The sequence below is a fragment of the Macrotis lagotis genome, chromosome 5, assembly GCF_037893015.1.
Source record: "Macrotis lagotis isolate mMagLag1 chromosome 5, bilby.v1.9.chrom.fasta, whole genome shotgun sequence".
NCBI lineage: Eukaryota > Metazoa > Chordata > Mammalia > Peramelemorphia > Peramelidae > Macrotis > Macrotis lagotis.
This window is the reverse complement of record NC_133662.1, coordinates 19,146,633-19,168,340: the sequence shown is the minus strand read 5'-3', so window position 1 is coordinate 19,168,340 and position 21,708 is coordinate 19,146,633. Positions and strand designations below refer to the sequence as shown.

At 36.6% G+C, this 21,708-nt stretch overlaps 1 long non-coding RNA gene across 1 annotated transcript in view; it reads right to left on the bottom strand.

The window, feature by feature from the left end:
* Window positions 1-21,338, bottom strand: part of LOC141523622 (uncharacterized) — a 34,421-nt gene extending 13,083 nt beyond the window's left edge. Inside the window, exons 1-3 of the long non-coding RNA XR_012478541.1 lie at window positions 21,317-21,338; window positions 20,771-20,866; window positions 801-837 (exon numbers count right to left, since the gene is read on the bottom strand). This is a non-coding gene — a long non-coding RNA (uncharacterized LOC141523622). The remainder of the gene's footprint in view (window positions 1-800; window positions 838-20,770; window positions 20,867-21,316) is intronic.
* Between the last annotated feature and the right edge of the window lie 370 nt (window positions 21,339-21,708).

The following is a 21,708-nucleotide window of genomic DNA, read 5'->3' as shown; positions in this document are numbered from 1 at the left end:
TATATATAAATAAAAGATATTATGCTTTATCATCATATTATTCTGTTCTTTCTTAGCCAATTTTCTTTCTTCTGTTATTTCCTTTGATGATAATTATCAACATTGATGTGCCTGGGAAAGTCTTAGATTTTGTTTTCCCTTGATTTTATATATTGAATTCATTTTGTTTTATTTTTATTTGTGCTCACTGTTTCAGTTTTTTAGATTATCAATATTTTTCATCTTGCTAGAACCTTTTATAATTCGCACATTTTCTCAACATTGTGTTTTCTGTTTCTGCATAAAGAATGTTTATCAAAATATTTTGCTAACATAACTTCTTTGAGGAGATAACCATCGATTTGGGGCTTTTAGGAGTTTGTTTCCTTACTTTTTTAAAAAAGAGTTCTTAAATATTTTGAATGTTTGAGTTCATAGGCAGTATGGCAAACTCTAAGACTCACTTATCATAGTTACACTTTTATGTAACTCTCCTCATTTATGCTCTCCTAATTGGTGAAACTTATTTTCTGAATATACTGCACCTATATGAGGAGCAGGTAGGATATCTGAGGAAAACAGAACTGGATTCTACTGGCTTCTAGTATTAAGAAAGAAGACATATAATTACAACCTCTCTTCAGGTCCTTGAAGAAGAAGAAGACCAGATGCAGAGAAGATGTAAATTATTATCATGTCCCCATTTTGTAGATAAGAACAAAGCTTAGGGGCAGCTAGGTGGGTCAGTAGATAGAAGACTGGCCTTGGAGTCAGGAGGACCTGGGTTCAAATCTGACCTCAGACACTTAATAATTACCTACCTGTATGATCTTGAGCAAGTCACTTAGCCCCATTTGCCTTGCAAAAAACAAAAACAAAAAATGAAGATTAAAACATTGTGCATGACTAAAACCAAAAGAGAAAATAATTCACACCAATTTACAATATTGCAAAACAGAAAAAAGGAGGCAAGAGAGAGTTTCTGATGAACTATAGGATTATTTGTATGGGAGGTCTTTGGAATGTCTTCAACAACAGAATGCCTTCAGGATAAGAATGTATATGTCATTCAACCAGAGTTGTTTGAGAAAAGATATAAACATTGGGATTGAATAAGAGAATTTTATATTTCCTCAAACAGTCTACCTGATTACATGTATTTAATCAATGTATATGCATTCTGACTTCTGAGTATGAAAAATCAATAAACTTCTCATTAATTTACTTTCCAGAATATCATATCTCAAGCCCTTCAATCATTTAATGTAGAAACTGATGAATCTTGCATAATCCTGACTGTGGCTCTTTGATAACTGAATTAGTTCTTTCTGGCTGGGTGGGATACAAATCCACTTTAAAAATATAGAGACACTCCTCTGAGCAAAAAAAAAAAGGGAATAGTTTATTTTGGCTTTTCTTAAGAAAAGGGCACACTCCAATTCTCACAAAGGTAGTGAAGATCAAGGAGCTTCTCGGAATTGCCAGTCAAGCAAGATTATATGACCTAGCATGATCCCGTCCTCCTCCCTATCATACTTCTCTATTGACTCATTGGTTAATCTTCAGAGTTATATGCTACTCACAAAAATCTACCCCAGCAACAAAGAAAGGAATGAAAGGCTTTCATGAAGTAATATCTCATGGAACTTGTCTTGGAATGCAAGGTCTGGGAATACTCTACTTAATCATTAAACAAGAGGAGGTTTATGAGCTTCTTTGTGGAATGCAAGGGTTTTCTCATGGGGAAAAAGCCTATGTTTCTAGTTGTCAATAAAATTAGTTTTTTGGAACACAAGGGGCTTTCTTCTAGAAATAGTTTAAGAATAATAATTTGTTCTTTCTTTAATATTTCTTAACCCTGAAAGGACTTCACTAGAAATAGTAACCCTGAAATGGTTTTATTGGGAATATTTCATTCATGGCTACTGCAATGTTTTTTCCATGACCAGGGAACTCTGTTGTGCTACTGCTCCTCCTGGGACTTGAACCCAAGACTGAGATCCAAAGTTGAGTATCATCAAAGCCACAGAGTTCTGATTCAGGTAGCAAAGAAACCCCTGACCTTGTTATCACCAAAGACTGAGAAGCAGTTGCCTCTGATGAATTAGTGACTCCCAATGACCACTCCTGGTCTGTGCTGCTGAGGCTGCTCTGTACTCCTCCTCACCCTGGTGCAGCAAATTCTTCCTCATCAATTTTCCAAGTTATCTAGAACTGGAAAGTTGTTTCACTCAATCTTTTTGTGGGGTTCACCACTCTTGAATTTGTTTAGAGTCATTATTTAAAGGTATTTGGAGTGGTTTGAGGGAGAGCTCTGGTAAGGCCCTTCCTTTGTTCTGCCTTCTTGGATCTGCCTCTCATTAACTTTAGATAATGTATGCCCCCTGATTTTTATGACCTGTGATGTATCTGAAGTGGAGCAGAATCTTCATGTGGAAATTTGGTCACCACTAAGCTACTAAGAGATCCTGTAATTTATATCAAAAAGCCCCTTCCATAGTTCCTCTCACTCTGCTTCTGTACTGAAAATGAAATTTCACCATGTTTGAACTGTGGTTCTAGACAGTCAAAGGTACCTTATGGGATTCCTTTAGAAAAGCAAGTGAATTTGAACAGTGTCTTAATTCTCAAAACAATAGGACTTCTAGTTTTATGACTACTAAATGTTGCAGGCTGAATACATTGACAGGACCACATCCTTTCCATATACTTAAAGAATTTCTTTCTTACTAAACAGGAGTAACATTTGGGGTTTTATCCTAGATTGTTGCAGAAACAATAACTGAGTACTTCTACAAAGTATATTGAGAATTGGTCTGATTTCATTCCTTTCAGATATATATATATAGTACATGGATTTGAACAACAATGGTTTGGTTTTTTTGGATTTGTTGTTGCTGTTCTTTGTTGTTTTTTGTTCTTTGTTGGGTTAAGAAACAGAAAATTAGATTTTGGCAAATTTGAATTACAGCCAGAAATTCTTTTTTATCCACTTCAAGTGAAGTCAACAGGATTTCTCTATTTGGGCTTTTTGATTACTTGAAAAACTTGGAGTTTTAATTTGCCTTCCACCTTTTATTCTAAATTTTCAGAAATCAGGTCACTTGTTTATTTAATTTAAAATTAAAAAGTTCTTTGATAATTCATTCATATATACATATATATGTATATATGGTGATATTTTATGGGAATCTGTTGACTATGTGTGACATTTATTTTGTGTTTGATGTGTTAATGTGTTAAAGTTATCAAAACCAGAGTTAAAAAAAAGAAAGCAATTTAAAGAATTGGTTGAGCTGGCATTTTTCAGAAAAAAAGTTTAGTTCAATAAAAAGGCCAGAAAAAGATTGGAAATTATGTATGGACTAGGAGTCTATGTCTATAGACTAGTAGTCTATAAATAGGAAAAATTAAGTGTAAAGCCAGAACAGAATTCTAAAAACAAGTTGTGGGGTGGGGAGAAGGTCATTTTTGCAGTTTTACCTTATATAAATAAAACATCCTTAGTGATAAATGTAATATTTGACATTAAGGCAATTTGTTTAGGAGCTGCAAAAACAGTATAATTAGATAAAAATTGATATGTTATGATAATCTTGACTGCAATCATTATAGAATGCCAAAACTAATAATATGAAGTCATTTTCTGGGTAAGAGAATTCAGAAATAAATTTGGAAATTGGGCTAATAGCATTTGAATGGCAAAGGTTTTTTTTAATGTTTTCAACATAGACTATTGTATTATTAAAGACATAAAATTTTTTTGAATTTTTAATTTTTTGGAAACTATTTTATCTGAAATACTGTCAAGAAGATGTTAAAATTGTGGTAATAATGGTAAATGATAAATGATTTCTCTTTTGATATGGATACTATGAAATGATTAATTAAGTCATTTAGAGGCTATTGTCAAGTATTGGATTGGTATATTTTTAAAAAGGAAAAATAAAAAATTATTTCCTGTATGGAAATAATACTAAAAAGGGAACTTTAAAAATTCCTTAACCATAAAATGACCTGATTCCTTGGGACCAACTGCTTGGGCAAGGTCATAAAATCATTGGCCTTGTGAAAGAACTTGCTTGATATTTTGAAGTTCTAAAATAATGATTTTTTTTTACTGACAAGAGTAAAAAATTAACAGCTCTGTGGTACAGTAGATAAGAGGGCTGGGACTAAAATCAGGAAGTTTTAATTCCAAATACACCCTCAGAATCTTACTACTGTGATCTTTTAGGCAAGTCACTTAAAACCTAAGTGTCTGAGATTCCTCATCTGGAAAATGATAAGGAAAAAGAAATGGCAAACCGCTCAGCATTTTTTCCAGGAAAATTTCAAATTGGTTCATGAAGAGTTAGGCATGACTGAACAAGAGTAAAAATCACTGAGAAACTGGGATCTCCTCTTCAATTACAGACTTTTATTGCCAAAGTGGGGAGGTTAAAAGGACTTACAAGTCTTATTATTTGTAAAGAAGTAATTTATAAGATGATTTGTAATGACTGAAATTATGAAACTATGGATAGAAAACATATACAGAGATTATATCTTGAATTACTTTACTAATTTTCAAAGATTTCAGCATTAAAGCTTTATTTTTCCCAAAGAGAAGAAATATACCATATCTAAAGAGATGAATATCAGTTGGTGTGGAGGTTTCAAATAAGTAGTCAGTCCTTTATTCTGATTTTTGAATGAACAATCATATATTTATTTATCAATATAGAATTCCAGAATGCAATTGTTTTCTTAATTGCACTTTACCTATTTTGATAATAAGGTGAGTTTCAATTTGTAAATATAAGAAAAGAATGTTGAGTGAATTTTTTTTTGATGTTCAATACATACTTTTTGAAAAGCTTGGAAAATTATTATTAACTGTTGTTACAAAAATATGAGAAAAATAATAATGATTGTATCTAACCAATTGCTATTAGGAAAACTTGTTACTTGAGATAAAATTTGTTGAATCTATATTTGATATTGTTCTCAGTTTTGAATTCAAGTATGATTGTATTACTTGTCATTAAGTCAACAACCCATCATTTCAGGGAAATGCCACAAGCTACTCAAAGGAAGTATGATCAAAGAACTGTCACAAATAAATGTCTGTACCTGAGATGGTTAAGAGAGTGACTTTATAAGGTATTGGGGTAATTCTCCTGACTCAATTATTCCATTGTGTTATTTCTTATTTATTTATTTTGCAAGGCAATAGGGTTATGTGACTTGTCCAGGGTCACACAGCTAGGCAATTATTAAGTGTTTGAGGACGAATTTGAAATCCTGAACCCAAGGCCAGTGCTCTATCCACTGGACCACCTAGCTGCCCTGTTATTTCCTTTCTTTAATAGAATTTTTTTTTGCTCCTGGTTAAAACTGAGCCTGGTTATGTTACCCTATGAATAATGCAGTACTTTATTATATTATTGACTATTCCAAAAAATTAACTATGTGTCTTACTTGAAATCCAACAGAACTATAGATGCTTTGTCTTGTTATACCTATGTAAAGTCACTCTGAGCCCCTGAGGAACAGTCTTGAAGTTGGTACAACTTTGTCCTTTGTTTTTCCCTTTGTGGTGAATCACTCAACCTTACTGCAAAGCAACCTATGCCAGTAAGTGTGAACTCACCTGATCTACTATATCTAGCTGATCCTAGCTATCTTTCATAGGTTATCTAAACATTTTACCCTCTGCTCTTCCACCAAAGGAATCATCTGTACTCCATCCCCATCTCCCATCCTTCCCAGCTTTGGAAGCATTGAAATTAATAAAATTATTCTTTCTGAAAAATAAATTAACAATAATAAAAGCATTTATATAGCAGTTATATGTGCCAGGCACTTTATTATTATTATTATTATTATTATTGTTACTATTATTATCTCATTTGGTTCTCACAATAAATATGAAAGATTGTTTGTTTAATTTTTGTGACCCCTTTGGGTTTTTCTGTCAAAGATACTGGGATGATTTTCTATTTCCTTCTCCATCTCATTTTACAGATGAATAGCTGAGGCAAACAGTTAAAATGTCTTGCCCATGGTCACACTGATACTAAGTGTCTAAGATCAGATTTGAACTCAGGCACTTCAACACCTACCTGCCCAGCTGGGGTTCGGTCTTATTATTATTATCCCTATTTTATGGATGAGAAAATTGAAAAATAGTTGTTAAGTAAATTGCCTACACACACACACACACACACACACACACACACACACACACACACACACACAAAGACACTTAGAAATGCCTAAAGCTTGATTTGAATTGAAGTATTCCTAACTCCAGGCCTGGTACTTTACCTACTGTGCCAACTACCTGCCCCATGATAATTAGCTACATTATGATTCTACTCATCATTCTTGTGACTGACTCCCCAAACTAAAACTCTGTTCCCTGGCTATCACTCTTTTATATATGTAGTCTCACTCAATTTGAATGTAAGTTTCTTGAAAAAGGAAGGAAGGAAGGAAGGAAGGAAGGAAGGAAGGAAGGAAGGAAGGAAGGAAGGAAGGAAGGAAGGAAGGAAGGAAGGAAGGAAGGAAGGGAGGGAGGGAGGGAGGGAGGGAGGGAGGGAGGGAAGCAGAAAAAGAAAAAAAACCAAGGTTCTTGAAGGCAAGATCTGTCGCTTTTGGTTTTTAAACATTACACCAGGCATGTAAATGCTTTATCATTTACTCATTCCTTTATAATAGAGGTCTTGAATGGAAGAAGGAGGAGTTTGGACTTTATTCAGTAGATAATGGGAAGCTATTGAGAGTTTTGAAAAGGCAGTGTAGACTTTATTCTGGTAGTAAAGTCAGGAGAGCCCTGAAAATGAATTCTCTGTTACAGAATAGTTGTACTACCCTAGGCAAAACACTTAACTTATATCCTTATGTTCTAGATGTTATAAAAACCCTCAATTCACAGAATCGTTATATACAGTTATACAACCTATATCAGATTAATTGCTGCCTTGGGGTGAGGGAGGGAAGGGAGGATAGTAGAAAGTGTGAAATTCAAAAGCTTATAAAAAGATGAATGCTAAAATCTATCTTTGCATGTAATTGAAAAAATAAAATAATGCAGACTTGTTAATAAGTATCAAACGAAACAAAATCTATTAAAATGTTATACAAAATGTTAGGATGATGATAATTACTGACCTGAGATGTGCCTTAGAAAATTAATCTTTCAGTTCTTTGTAGAATGAGTTTAGAAGGAGAGAGGCTGGCTATCAATTCAACTGAGAAAAATCTAGACTGTAGGCTGAAAATGGGCCAGGAGTGTGATAAAGCAATCAAAATTGGTCCTCCTAAGGAAGTCCATCTCTACAACTGGGAGTCACATGGTAAGAGCGATGCCCTGAGCAGTGACTGGAACAATCATCTGAGGAGCAACAGGCCTTCAAAGGAACTGGGAGGCATTTATATAATACTACTTTTTGCCAAGCATTTTTTACAAATACTATCTCATTTGGTTCTCACTACCCTGGGAGATAGGTGTGATCATAATCCCCATTCTTACAGTTGAGGAAACTGATGAAAACAGAGGTTAAGAGACTTGCCCAAGATCACACAGCTAATATGTGTCTGATGTGAAATATAAACTCAGGTTTTCTTGATTCCAGGGTCAAGCTTGGTTCAACTGTGCCACCTGCTTTCTCTTAATGGAATGCTTATTGTCATTTCTAGAATGGAAAACTGTGGAAAACAGATTAAACATGTCTACTTCAATTCCAGAGGGATTTAGTTTCCATGTAAGGGGAAAAACACATATTTTTGAAATTTTTATTTATGGCAATGGGCTTAAGTGACTTGCCCAAGGTCACACAGTCAGGCAAGTATTAAATGTCTGAGGTCTCATTTGAACTCAGGACCTCCAGACTCCAGGGTCGGTATTTTATCCACTGCACCACCTAGCCATCTCTTAACTTCTTACCAATTAGAACTATTTAAGGGTAATTGGGGAATGGCTTCCCTAACACAGGAGGTCTTCAAGGAAAGTTCAAATGCTCTTGTTTAGGATATTGTCGGTGTTTGATGTATTGACTCAGCTAACAGTTGAACTAGCTGGCTTTGAGAATCCCTTATCTCTCAAAGATTCTGAATTCTGTACCTAAAAGTGAAAAGATTGTTTAGCAGACTATTGCAGTAATCTAGCTGAGATAAGAGTCCAAATGAGGGAAATGGAATTGGGAATGAGGAGGTCTTGGATTCTATAGAACAAATTGCCTGCTTTTGCTTCAATTTACATGTCTTTGACTGCCCCAGGGAAAGCAAAAGGGTATTTATGTCTCTTTCCCATTAGATCTGTGGGACAAAACTAAGGCACTATTGAGAGAGAACTCAAAGGTCCCAACCTCCCTCTCTCAGCCCCTGAGATCCTCAGACCATTCTCTAAAGAAGTATCACAACACCAACTTTTGTCAAGGAGTTAAAAGACTTGGATTTGAATCCTGGCCCTATATTTTACTAACTTTGTTACTAGGGACAAGTTATGAAACTCTCTGAATCACTATTCACTCATCTGGAATATAGGGAAATCACTAACTTTGTAAACTCTATGTGTATATATATATACATATATATGTATATATATATATATATATTATGCCTATGTATTGTATATGTATGTATGCATATACAGTTGTAAATGTATTATAGAAGGCTGTGTGGACACACATGCATGTACATACTCACACATACATGTATCACCACACTCATACAGACAATTATGTGGCAAGATAACTAGAGCAACAGGCTTAGAGTTAGGAAGACCTGAGTTCAAATCCAGCTGCAGACACTTAACTGTGACCCTGGACAAGTCACTAAAACCTGTTTTCTTCGGTTTCCTCATTTGTAAAATGAGCTGGAGAAGGAAAGGGCAAACCACTCTAGTGTCTTTGCCAACAAAACCCTGAATGGAGGCAGGAAGAGTCAGATAAAACTGAAAAACGACTGAACAACAACATTTCTGTATGTCTATGTGAATAAGTTATTAAACTTCTCTGAATTAGTTTTCTCATCTACAAAATCGGGACTTCACTGGACTGTGAAAGTGCACTGTAAACTGTGTTTGTATATATGCATTGTGTATATGAATCCATGTATACAATATGCATGTAACACAACACATAGATATAATCATTATGTGCCTATGTGTGTCTGATAATTCACCCATTATTTATGTAAGCATGGATGTGCACATAGACATGATACATAGCCAACATTTAAGGTTTTATCACATTGCATGCGTTATCTCATTTGATCCTCACAACAACCTTGTGAGGGAGGTATTATTATAATTATTTCACAAATGAGTAAACTGAGGCTCTGGAAGGGTGAGTGGTTTTCCCAGGGGTGCACTTAGAGAGTGTCCAACATGGGATTCAAACTCAAGTCCCTTGGTTCCAAATTCAGTACTCCATTTATCATGTTTTTTCATTTAATATAAATAGATATTGATGAGATATTATTATTATTAGTCCAGTTACTACTCCACCTATCATATTTTGGGACCTGATTTTATTCTTTGTTTCTCTTCCCTCTCAGAATGTTGGTATTTTGTTTACTGGCTCACAGCCCCTTTTTCTTTTTAGCCTTTGTTATATCTCTCATATCCCTCTGGGAACCCAAACAATCTCCACCATGGACACTATCTTCCCCAAGTCTCCAACAGTTTCACTCAGGCTTTACTTCTCATAACTTGGACAATTAAGAACCACCACCCCTTCTCCTACCCTCCCCACAGCCTCAATACATGTATATCTTTCTCTTTGCATACACACATCCACACATATCCACACTGGATCCCTGCTCTTCTCTTACCCCAGGAAAGTGGCTCTGCTCTCTCTTTTCTCTGTCTGCATCACTGGGCTGCTCTGCCTTGACCAGGGAGAAAGAGGCCAGGAACAGCTGGTGGTACAACCAAGAGTGAGGGGAAGGATAAAAACTAGGAAAAGAAGGACAGAGACTTAGGACAAGAGAAAAGAGCTGTTCAAAGTTGTCCTCTGGTCTTGCAACAACTTGCCAAAACCTATAGCATAGCTATTAAAACAATTATTATAATTCATATTTTCATATTTCTATAAAACTTTAAAGTTTGAAAAGCATTCTTTACACAGCAAACCTGAGACCCTTTGTGTCAGGTGGGACTTAGCAAGGAGTGAAGGCATTACAAAGGGAATATGATGAGTTTCTCTTGATGGTCAGAGACCCTTTTCCCCATGCTCTAATCCAGAGAGAAAGAGAGAGAGAGAGAGAGAGAGAGAGAGAGAGAGAGAGAGAGAGAGAGAGAGAGAGAGATGGAACTATGTTACTTTTCATGTGGTCTTAGGGAGTATAGATATCCTGAAGTTTGAGGGATTGACATAGATCATGTGTATCCCATTTCCCCCTCCTATCCTCTCCCTAGCCTTACCCTATCCTCACAAAGTTGTAGCAGCTTGACTAAGCAAGTCTTTGAGGAGTACAGCTGAGACCTGAAGGGAGATAAAATGAGGTGTAATTTCCTGACAGATCCCTCTTACCCTTACTTTGATGGGAAGGTCAACTAAAGCACAGATAATAAAGTAGGAAATCCAAATTTTGTGACTTTTTTTCTGATAGCACTGTCCCTTCCATCTTGCAGAGCCTTCTCTATCCTTCTCCCTTCTTGACACACCATGGTTTTTCAAAGAAGAACACTGAAACACAGAGAAGGGGAAGGAAAACCCAATCTCCAGAATCATGTTTGGAGTTAAGAAGAAAAAGTACAGTGTTCCAAAAACTTATGGGTACATCAAGAGCCTCTGGGTAGTCATCTTTCACTTCCGCAACAGACTGTTGAAGCCTATGGAGCAATATCTGGGACCAAGCACTTAGGGAGAGATAAACAGGGTGCGGTGGAATTCATTGTTTCATAATTTTCTCCTGACAACTATAAGGGGTGGAAAATCTAAGGAAAAGCAAATTTATAGCTCTTCTGAGCTATCCAAAAACCTCTCCAGGCAGCACAACTCCATAGCGACTTCTGAGGGGGGCGAGGATCCCCTATATATCCCTCCTCTTTGCTTCACAGCAAGGTTTCTTGGACTGGGGAGTTCAACCAGAGGCTGAGAAAGCCTGCCTCTCTGCTAGGACAGTAAGGAATTCAGGGAACTGAGGTAGGGGCTTTCTGAACTTCAAAAAAGCTAGGACAAAAAAACTATAAGATGATTGTACAAACAGAGATCCCTCCTAGATAAATAAAAATTAAAAGGAATACAATTAGACAATTAGGAAAATTGAGGCAGGAGTGTTTTTCTTTTGTTTTTGGTCACAAGCAGGGAGCACTGGAAATAGAATGAGCACCTGATTCTCCACCTGCACATTTGCACTGTCCAGGGAGGACTGGGACCTCTGGTGTGAGTGCTTGCTGAACCTTTTCAGGGCTGTTCATCTACCTTTGGGGTCCACCTGGCTTCCAACTCTCACTTGTAGCTTCAAGAGCCGTGCTGTCTCTTCCTGGTAAAACTGACTCAGCAGCCAGACTAAACCAGGCTGAGGCCCACAGGCCTCCAACCCACCAGTGAATTAGGGAAATGTCTGCACCAGACATGTGAAGACTTCCTTCAGTGGAATGGGCAGATAAGAACAATGGATTGAAGGCCATGAAGGTGGCTGAAGCAGATGCTGTGGAACACTTAAAGCTTGGTCAGACATTGAAAACACCAAAGTCAAGTATCTTGACACTGGACTTTGATGACTCTGGAAGAGAGCAAGGCTGACAATTTTGTGCAACTCTGCCTCATTTAAACCAATTTACACACAAGTCAAGACATCATCCCATGATGTCATTGGTCCCCTTTGACTCAAAGACTGGGCACCAAACCCTGGGATACCAGTTTCCAGTTGCACTCCTGGTCTATTCATTCTTAAAAGATACAGGACTTTGGATTAAACTTGTTTCCCTTTTTTTCAGAGGTGGGGGAATGTTGCGGAATATTGCATATACTGCCATGTAATGGTTAACTTTCCTAAATGGCTTTGTTTCTGTCTTTTATTTGTTATTACAAGGATGGAACCACCTTGATATAAAAAGGAAAGGATATATTCAGAAATGAAGATAGTATCAAAACACAGTACCTAGCAGGCATTTAATATTTATCGAAGTCAATCAAGTAAATCAACATTGATTAAGCACTTGTTTGATATAGAAGGTAGGGTAGCAAAGATAAATTGAAAAATAGTCCTTTCTCTCAAAGAACTTACATACTATGGGAGCAGGGAGGGGAGGGGAGGGGGGAAGGAATAGAATGTTTACAGAAAACATTATTAAATTAGAACTAAAAAAAATAAATTAGAACTAATAGTTGTTTATTTTGCAAAATGCTGTACCTATTCTCTCATTTGATCTCCTCAACAACCCAGTGAGGTAGTTACTATTATTATCCTCATTTTACATATGAGGGAACTGAGGCTGAGACAGATTAAGTGAGACAGTGGGATTAAGTGACTTGCCCAAGGTCACACAGCTAGGTAATTAATAAATGTCTGAGGCTGCATTTGAACTCAGGTCCTCCTGACTCTAGGGCCTGTACTCTTTCCACTGTGCCACCTAGTTAGTGCCTAGCTTGGTAGTTTCAGGGCCTTCATATGTATAGAAGAATATTTTTTCTTCTATTTGTGTGATGGTCATTGTCAACCTTTTCCTGAGTAGATGAATTTATATTGCCACGTAGGAAATAGTAATGTGTCTATATTAAAATCTTTCTCCTCTTATTAGAATCTTTATGTACTGAAATTCATTCTCCTCTTATAGATTCTTTATGCATTGGAAGTTCGCCTGCCACTGAAAAGTAATGTCTTGTTGTCACAAGCCCAAAAACAAATCTTAGAAGAACTTACAAAAAGGATTTCAATAATCAAATAAGTGAAAATGGGGGAAAAATTAGGGAAAAAAATGCAATTAAAGAAAATTATGTAAAGAAAGTTAACCAACTGAAAAAAGATATAAAATCATAAGAAAATAAAAAGGAATTAAAAAATCAAATAGAGAATGAAGAAATATTAGAAGAAATAAATAAAAGCAAATAAAGAAAATTTTGTAAAGAAAGTTAACTAGTTAGAAAAGGATATACAAAATCTTAAGGAAAAGATAACTCCTTGAAAACTAGAATTGGGTAAGTAGAATCAAATGATATCATAATACAACAAGATAAATTAAAACTAGAAAAAAATAGAAAAGATGTGAAACATCTCATTAAAAAACTAACTGCTCTGAAGACTGAGAAGAGACAATTAAAGAATGATAAGACTAACGGGAAGCTATGATCAAAAAAAAAGAATTTATTTACAATATTATAAGAAATCATTCAAGAAAATTGCTCTGAACAAGAGAGGTGAAGTAGAACAAGAAGGTGAAGTAGGAATAGAAACTACCAATCACCACCTGAAAAAAATCCTAAGAAGAAAACTTCCTAGGAGGAATGTCATAGACAAGTTCCAGTATTCCCAGCTAAAAAAGAAAATATTTTAAGCAACAACAAAAAAAATTAAATTCTGTGAAAAAGCAATCAGGATTTCACAAGACCTAGCAGTTTTTATGTTAGAAGACCATAGCTCTTGGAACATTATATTTCAGAGAGCAAAGGAACTGGGGTTTCCAAGAATAAATTATCCAGCAGTTGATTATAATCTTTTTGTTTGTTTGTTTTTTGGCAAGACAGTAGAATTAAGTGACTTGTTCAAGGTCACACAGCTAAGTCATTATTGTCTAAGGCTGGATTTGAATTCAGGTCCTCTGGCTCCAGGGCCCCTGCTCTTTCCACTGCACCACATGGCTGCCCCAAAAGTTGATTATAATCTTGAATGAAAAAGAATGGATATTTGATGAACTGAAAGACTTTCAGGTATTTATAAGAAAAAAAAATTCAATGGAAATTTTCATATAAAAGAGCCAGAAGAAATATAAGAGAATCATTAAAGGCTAATTATAAGGCACTAATAAAGATTAATCTGTTTACTTATGATACATGATAATGTTATCAGTATTCCTAAAACTTATCATTACTAAGGTAACTTGAAAGATTGTAGCTGAGTAAGATATGATGGAGTAACTTAAAAAACAAAATGGATAGGAAAGGTAAAAAGGAGTAAAAAAAAATGGGGCATGAAAAGAAGAACTTATATAGAGGAAACAGGTAGAGATGGAGGACTGGTAATATTGGAATCTCATTCTCATCTGGATGGAAGAGGAAACGGTGTATATCTGAAGAAGGTTAGAAGTCTTCTGAACTTCTAGAAAGGTGAGAAAATGAGGATTAGGGAAGAACTTTTAAAAGCGTGTATAGAACAAAATTAGGAAGGTAAGGGGAGAAGATAAGTGAGGAAAGTTTAGAGGGGTGTTAAAATAAAGAATAGGAGGGTAGGGGGAAAGAAGGTAACAGGGATAGGGTAAAAAGAGAGGCTGAGAAGGAAAGTAGAAAGTAAAAAATAAAATGGGGGAAATTCAAAATAGTAATCATCAATCAGAATATGACTCATTCCCCAATTGATAAACAGTCAAAGGATAGAAAGAGGCAATTTTCTAATGAAGAAATCTGAACAATTTCTAGTCATATAAAAATACTCTAAATCATTGTTGATTAGAGAAATGTATGTTAAAACAGCCTTGAGATATCATTTTATACCTACCCAAATGACTAAAATGATGGAAAGGGAAAATGACAAATGTGGAAAGATGGTAGAAAAATTGGGACACTAATTCATTGTTTGAGGAATTATAAAATAATACAATCATTTTCAAGAACAATCTGAAATAATGCTCAAAGAGTTATTAAATTATCTATACTGGTATATGACCAAATAACTTTGAGCAAATAAATTATTTTGTTTTTATAATTATTTTTTATATTATAATATCATATACTATATACTATATAATATTATATCTATATAATATATATTATAACTACATTTAGAGTAAGTATAAGGAGAGGGAAGAAAAAAATTTCCATGATAATTCTGTTGTATATTTGAAAGGAATAGGAAGTTGTGCATAGTAGACTTGCAGTTCCACATATAATCATTTTTAATTGCACTTTGTGAAGAAAAATGCTTGTTTTATTCCATTAATTAAAAAACAAAGAAATATTTGTTAAACTGAAAAGAAAGTTCACTTGCCCTCCCCTATAGAATTGATTTACAGTCATGTAACATCACAAGGAATTAGCTATAAATACTTCCAGAAGACCTTTGATACTCACTTAAGAAATTAACCCAAAGTCATCCTTCTAGCATCAGGCAATTTAGAGACAGAACTCTTTAGAAAGTCTCATTCGTATTAAAAGAACTGCTAAATCAAATCAGATAAAGATTTGGAGGTCTACAACACCCACCATTCCATTTATAGTTTATGTTTTTAAAAATACAGACTAATAATTATTCTCATAATAAATCTCTTTTGGACCCTTAACTCTTATGTGTGGGCTTTCTCCTTTCCTCTTTCTCTAGTGCAAATGTTAGATAATTATTTTTCACATTTCTTTTCAGTTCTTCAATTTCCTCCTCAAAGTCCATGCCTTCTGGCCTGCCAGGTTGGAAGATGGGCTCTTTCCTGTCAGTGGTATCAGGTCTGATGCAGCAACTTGCCTCCTGTTCCAGTTCCAACTAAGTGATCCCAGGTCTTCCACATTCTCAAGCTCATAAAGGTGTCTCCCAGACAGGAAACATACCCATCCTAGGTTTACTGACCAGGAAAGGTTGGACAAAGAGGAAAAAATGGTAGCCAGAGCAGAACATCTGCTAGATAAAGTAAAATGTCTACAGTAGTGGTCAGTTTTCATATGGGAAAAGAAAACTGAGGAAGGCTCACCCCTTTTTTAATATCTTTGGTATCACTAGTTCTTCCTTATCATTACTCAATAAGAGTATTGCTTTATTATCCCTAAAAACAACCCAGTATAGTGCTGCAACAGACATGTGGCCAGGTGGAGGTAGCTAGGGTTTCGTTATACATGCCCTGTTATGTACAGCAGAATCATATAATTTCTTCACAGCAGAATTTCATATGTGCATGTTTCAGTTGAACAAAAAAGGATCATTTTACTACTTAACCAACTAACAAGAAATGTTTATCTCTTCCTTTTAAGCCTCTGACAGTCACTCTCCAGAATTACCCTATAAACTAGCATTTCTATTACCCAGAGGAATACAGTCAAAATATGCCCAAAGAGGATTAAATGAATAGTTTGAACAATACCAGAATTTAAAAAAAAATGACTGTCCAAAGGAAACCACGTTCTCACAATTGTGCTGACAGGAGTTTATTGTGTGCACAATGCTTTTCTCATTCATTTATTCTAATGTCACTATGCCTAAAATCATCAAATCTTCACTTAGGTCAGTAGAGAAATTAATCTAAATGGCTCAAAGCTGTAATGGGATTTTATACGTTCTGACAAACATGTCAAACATAAGACTTCAGTCCATCTTTACCTATTGTCCCTAGATGACTGATATCATTAGAAATCCTATCAGACTGGCTTCAAGGGCCATTTCATTTGCACATCCATATCTTTGCCATCTTATTTTTTTATAGGGGTTTTTTTTTTTTTGCAAGGCAAATGGGGTTAAGCGGTTTGCCCAAGGCCACACAGCTAGGCAATTATTAATTGTCTGAGACCGGATCTGAACCCAGGTACTCCTGACTCCAGGGCCGGTGCTTTATCCACTGCGCCACCTAGCCGCCCCGCATCTTATTTTTTTTAGTGTATTTCATCTAAGGGAGTTCAAGATAGACTATAGCCTGCATAAATCAACAGCCATATTTTGCTCAAACTTAAGACTCATATTCAGAGTGCTGAGATACATTTAGGAGTTGAAGCTTCAGGGTCTTGTTCTCTTTCCTCTGCGAAACTAAATACAAACCACAAATTCTAGCAGCAAACTGTTTTTGAATTTCTGTGGACTCCAGGAAACATCACTAGGAAATTCCAAGATGCTGAAAGATGAAATCAGGCTGCTATAACTCATCAGTAACTTCTGTCCCTCTGATGGAGGACAGGTCATGTGCTCCAAGGCCTTTTTGTAAGGAGAGAGTTCAGCACGGTTTTCCTCCTCCTTTCCTACTAACTCTATCACTTTTGGGAGTTCTTTTGAATCTGAAAGCCACGATCAGGAGAAGAGCCTAGACTTCATTTTTCAAGAAATAATACAGCAAAATTTCCCTGAGATCCTAGAAGCAGAGGGTAAAATAGAAATAGAGAGAATTCACTGGTTACCCCCTGAAAGGAATCCCAAAAGAAAAACTTCCAGGAATATTATAGCCAAATTCCAAAACTCCCAAGTCAAAGAGAAAATTCTAAAAGCTGCCAGAAATAGACAATTCAACTACCGAGGCTCCATAGTCAGTATTACACATGATCTGGCCGCATCTACATTAAGGGCTCATAGCGATTGGAATATGATATTCTGGAAGGCAAAAGATCTTGGTTTACAACCAAGAATCAACTATCCAGCAAAACTGAACATCCTCTTTCAGGAGAAAAGATGGATTTCCAATGAAACAGGGGACTTTCAAACTTTCCTAACAAGACAACCAGAGATGAACAGAAAGTGTGATCTCCAAGTACAAGACTCTGGTGAACCACAGAGGGGGTGGAATAGAAGAACTAACTCTGAGGAACTTAATGATATTGACTGTTTGTATTCCTACATGGGAAGAAGATATTGATAACTCATATGAACTTTCTCATTTATAAGAGCTATTAGAAGGGGCATATATAGATAGGACATAGGAAGGAGTGGAATATAATGGTATAATATAATAAAAAGATGGAGTCAATGGGTGATGGAGGAAAGTACTGGAAGGAAGGAAAAGGAGATAAGAGATTTCACATTAGTCAAAAAAAAGTTTTTTTCAATAGAGGGGAGGGGGGAAGGCAAGGGGGAATGAGTGAGCCTTCATTCTCATCTGAAATGGCTTACAGCACTCAATAGGATGAGGAAATCTGTCTTGCCCTGGAGAAGGATGGAAGGAAAGGGACAGGATGAGGGGGAATGGGGGGAGGGAAGGAAGGAATAGGTGATAGAAGAGAGGGAAGATCAAGGGAGAGGGTACTCAGATGCAATACACTTTTGGATAGGGCCAGGATGAAAGGAGAGAGAGAGAGAGAGAATATAATAAATGAGAGTGGGGAGAAATAGAGTGGAGGTACAGCTAGTGATAGCAGCTGAGGGAAAAATATTGAAGCAACTTCTCTGGTGGACTCATAGGGAGAGCAACTCACCCCAGAGACAGCCATTGAAATCTGAACACAGAATAAAGTACATTTTTTTCTCTCTCTCTCTCTATTCTTGAGGTTTCCCATATTCTTGGGAGAGGGGAGGGGGTTTATGTTTATTCTTATGTTTACTCTTACAACATTCAATTTACATCAATGTGTGGCATGGAAACAATGTAGAGACTGTCAGACAGCCTTGGGAAGGGGGGAGGGAAGGGAGGAGGGAGAAAAATTGTAGAATTCAGAGCCTTCTAAAAAATGTTGGGTACATATTACTATTGTATATAATTGGAAAATAAATAAAATGTTAAAATAAAAAAAAGAAATATTTCTTTTTCAATATGTGAAACTCAGGTGCTGGAAGTTGTCACTAGCCCAATGACAATTAGAGACTAATTATCTGAGGTAGGTTGTGGAGTAGAAAGGTGCTTTCAAATGACCTGAATTCAAAACAAGACTGCTACTTCAAGTCACTTACTTCTCTGGGTTAATTTCCTCAATTGTAATGAGGGGATTTGACTTGACCTCTAAATGTCCTTACAGTAAATCCTATCACCATTTACACAGGGAAGTGTTGCAACAAGTCTTGATGCAGGTAAATGATATAGAGAATTATGAATGTAGCAAAAACAGAATCTGTGATCTTAGATGCTGTTAAATGTTGTTAAATGGGTGGAGGTTCAACCACTCTTGAGATTCTGCCTCCCCTGAACACTGTTGTTTGTATTTTGACCCCTTTCACTTAACTATGCCCTGGATGGTGGCACCACCTTGGAACACGAGGAACCAGTACGTGGCTTGCCATTGGGTGATACCTAACCCAAGGTATAAGAATACTCCCCAAGTACCACCTATCAAAGAGGGGTACATAACAGGAAGCACAACCTCTTCAAGTGTTGCTTCTTCCAGTCTCCCTGCAGAAGAGGGGGTTTTCTCTGGTTCTCCCTTAAATCCACAGGGAGCTCTGTGGGCCCCATCATGTGGCCTTGTTAAACCAGACCCCATGGCTTCCTGCCTCTCTGTCTCTCTCTCTCTCTGTCTCTGTCTGTCTGTCTGTCTGTCTGTCTGTCTCTCTCTCTCTCTCTCTCTCCCCAGACTCCTGCTGAACCTAGCAGCTGGCCTGCCAAGGTTAATTAGCAATCCACATGGCTTTTTCTTTAATCTCCTCTTAATTTGTCTATCACTTTCTTTTGTGTTGTAACTTCTTTTAATAAATCTCTATTTTCTTTTTACACCTGCATTCCCAGGTCATATTAGTGATTCTTAACAGCAGAAGATCAAACATGTGGCAAGGGTCTCAGTTATCACTGTCTTGTTTTCAAGCACTTAGAAGAAAGAATTAAAGCAAATTAAAGTAGAATTATTTTATCTTCATCCGAGTCACCTATTTGATAAAAGAAGACTGCACCACAGGATTTCAGAGTTGGAAGGAAACTCAAAGGCTGGGTTGTTGAATTGTAGCTGAATAAGAATGACCTCCAGAACAGGAGTTCTGAAATTCCATGAACCCCAAAGGGTCACTGATGAGATTTCAAGGCATCTATGAACTTGGTTAAGAAAAAAAAGCACAGCTTTATTTTCACTAATCTTTGGCTTCCTTTATAATCCTATTTGTAAAGCACTTTAAAGTTTTACAAAGCACCTTCCTTAGGACTTTCTGAGGTAGAGAATACAAATATTAGAGAATTTGTGCCTAGTCACATTCCCACTATCAGAACCAGTATTCAAACTCCTTAACATATGGTATCCGCATGAATAAGTCAATGAGGATACTAATAAAAATGATTGTATGTTCATTTCAACTATAAGTAGATACATCCCATCAAAACATGCCCATACTCACACACTTTCAAAGTGCCTGGTGCTGCATAAATCCATTTATCACTGTAACCCTGATAATCTCCTAGTGGCAGCAAATCCTGAGAAAACACTATCTCTAAAAAATAAAATGAAAAACAAGAGGATAATAGAGAGATAAAAAGGAAGAATTCAGATACAACCAGCTAGGGGGGGTCTGTTACCAATGCCAACCTACCCATAATAAGCAGGACAAAGGGAAATTAGCAGGAACACAAAACACTTGAAAAGAAAGTAAGCCAGTCATGTAGTAAAAATGAATGACAAAGTTTCCATTTAAGGTGGAATCACCAGAGGTCCAAAAATTCAGTTCTCCTACACAAACCCCAGAAAATATTTGAAAACAGTCCCCAAAAGACCAACAATAAAGAAATATGAAAAGAAGTAAACTTTACCTATTCCATAACTTGCACAAAAAGACAGTCAGAAAAGGTTAGAGACCAATAGAGGGGGTCAAAATAAGGAAGGCACCAGTTCAAATGAACCAAGAAGCAAGGGTTACTTACACACTTATAGAAACCAGCATGAACTCTAGCCAGTAAAGATAAGGGAAGAGGAATTGGGGTAAACAGGGATGTCTCAAGCTTGGACTGTCAAAATGGAAGTGGGAAACAGACCAGGTCTACAGGGAGACTGGTCCATCCCAAGACTCTTCAGACCAATAGGAGCTAAGGAAGACAGACAAGCGTACTCACCTCCAGGGCACCAGTGTAGGGAAGAGCATTATGCAGGGAGTCTTAGATTAATATAATCTTCAGTTCATTAGCATCCATTATGACAGGTGACAGAACCTGATTGAAGATTATGAAACAGAAGAGAACACTGAAAAGTCAGAATTCACAATGCACCACTAGGAGACTGATTCAGTCACTAGAAATTGAGGCAGAGGTGGGGTCTAATAGCAGCATTCATCTAGATCAGTAGCAGCAAAGGCATACAGGTTGAACCCCAGACAACCAAAGAAGATACAAACCAAGAAGAGTTCCAGGATGAGCATAACATCCCAAACAAGAAACACACACACACACACACACTCACAGCACCTATGTAAAGGTGAACTGAGAAGAAAGTAACACAATGAAAAGCAAATCCCCTGAAGAAAAAAAATGGCCATCCCTAAGTGTTACAAAAGTACATGAGAGAAGTAAATTTAGTAATAGATGAAATGAGTTTGAAAGTGTTGTACCCTAAGAAGCGAGTCGGAGACCAAGCTATGAATTTTGGGGAATAGAGTTTATTACCAATGGCTATGTGGGAGTTACATCCTCAGAGCACATAACACTGAGTGTTCAGAGGATAAGCTTTTTATAGTTATTTTGAGGAGGGGAGGTAATTGTGAGCAAGTAAGATACAGAAGCAGAGATAGCAGTTAGATATATTTCCTTGTCAGACTGTTGCACATGTATCTCACAGTTCCAGCTGCATCTGGGAAAGGGGGAGGCAGTTTTGGGAGGAAGCAGGAATTTTGCAGATACAGCACAAGAGCATATTGTGAGTCTCAGATAAATTTATGGTATATTTCATGACCCCCAGGGTCAACCAATTGGGTCCTGTCAGGATGTTCCCAGACCCAAATTTATATTTCTGAGTCAAATTTATAAAAACAAATGAGTCAATCCCCACCTGATAAATG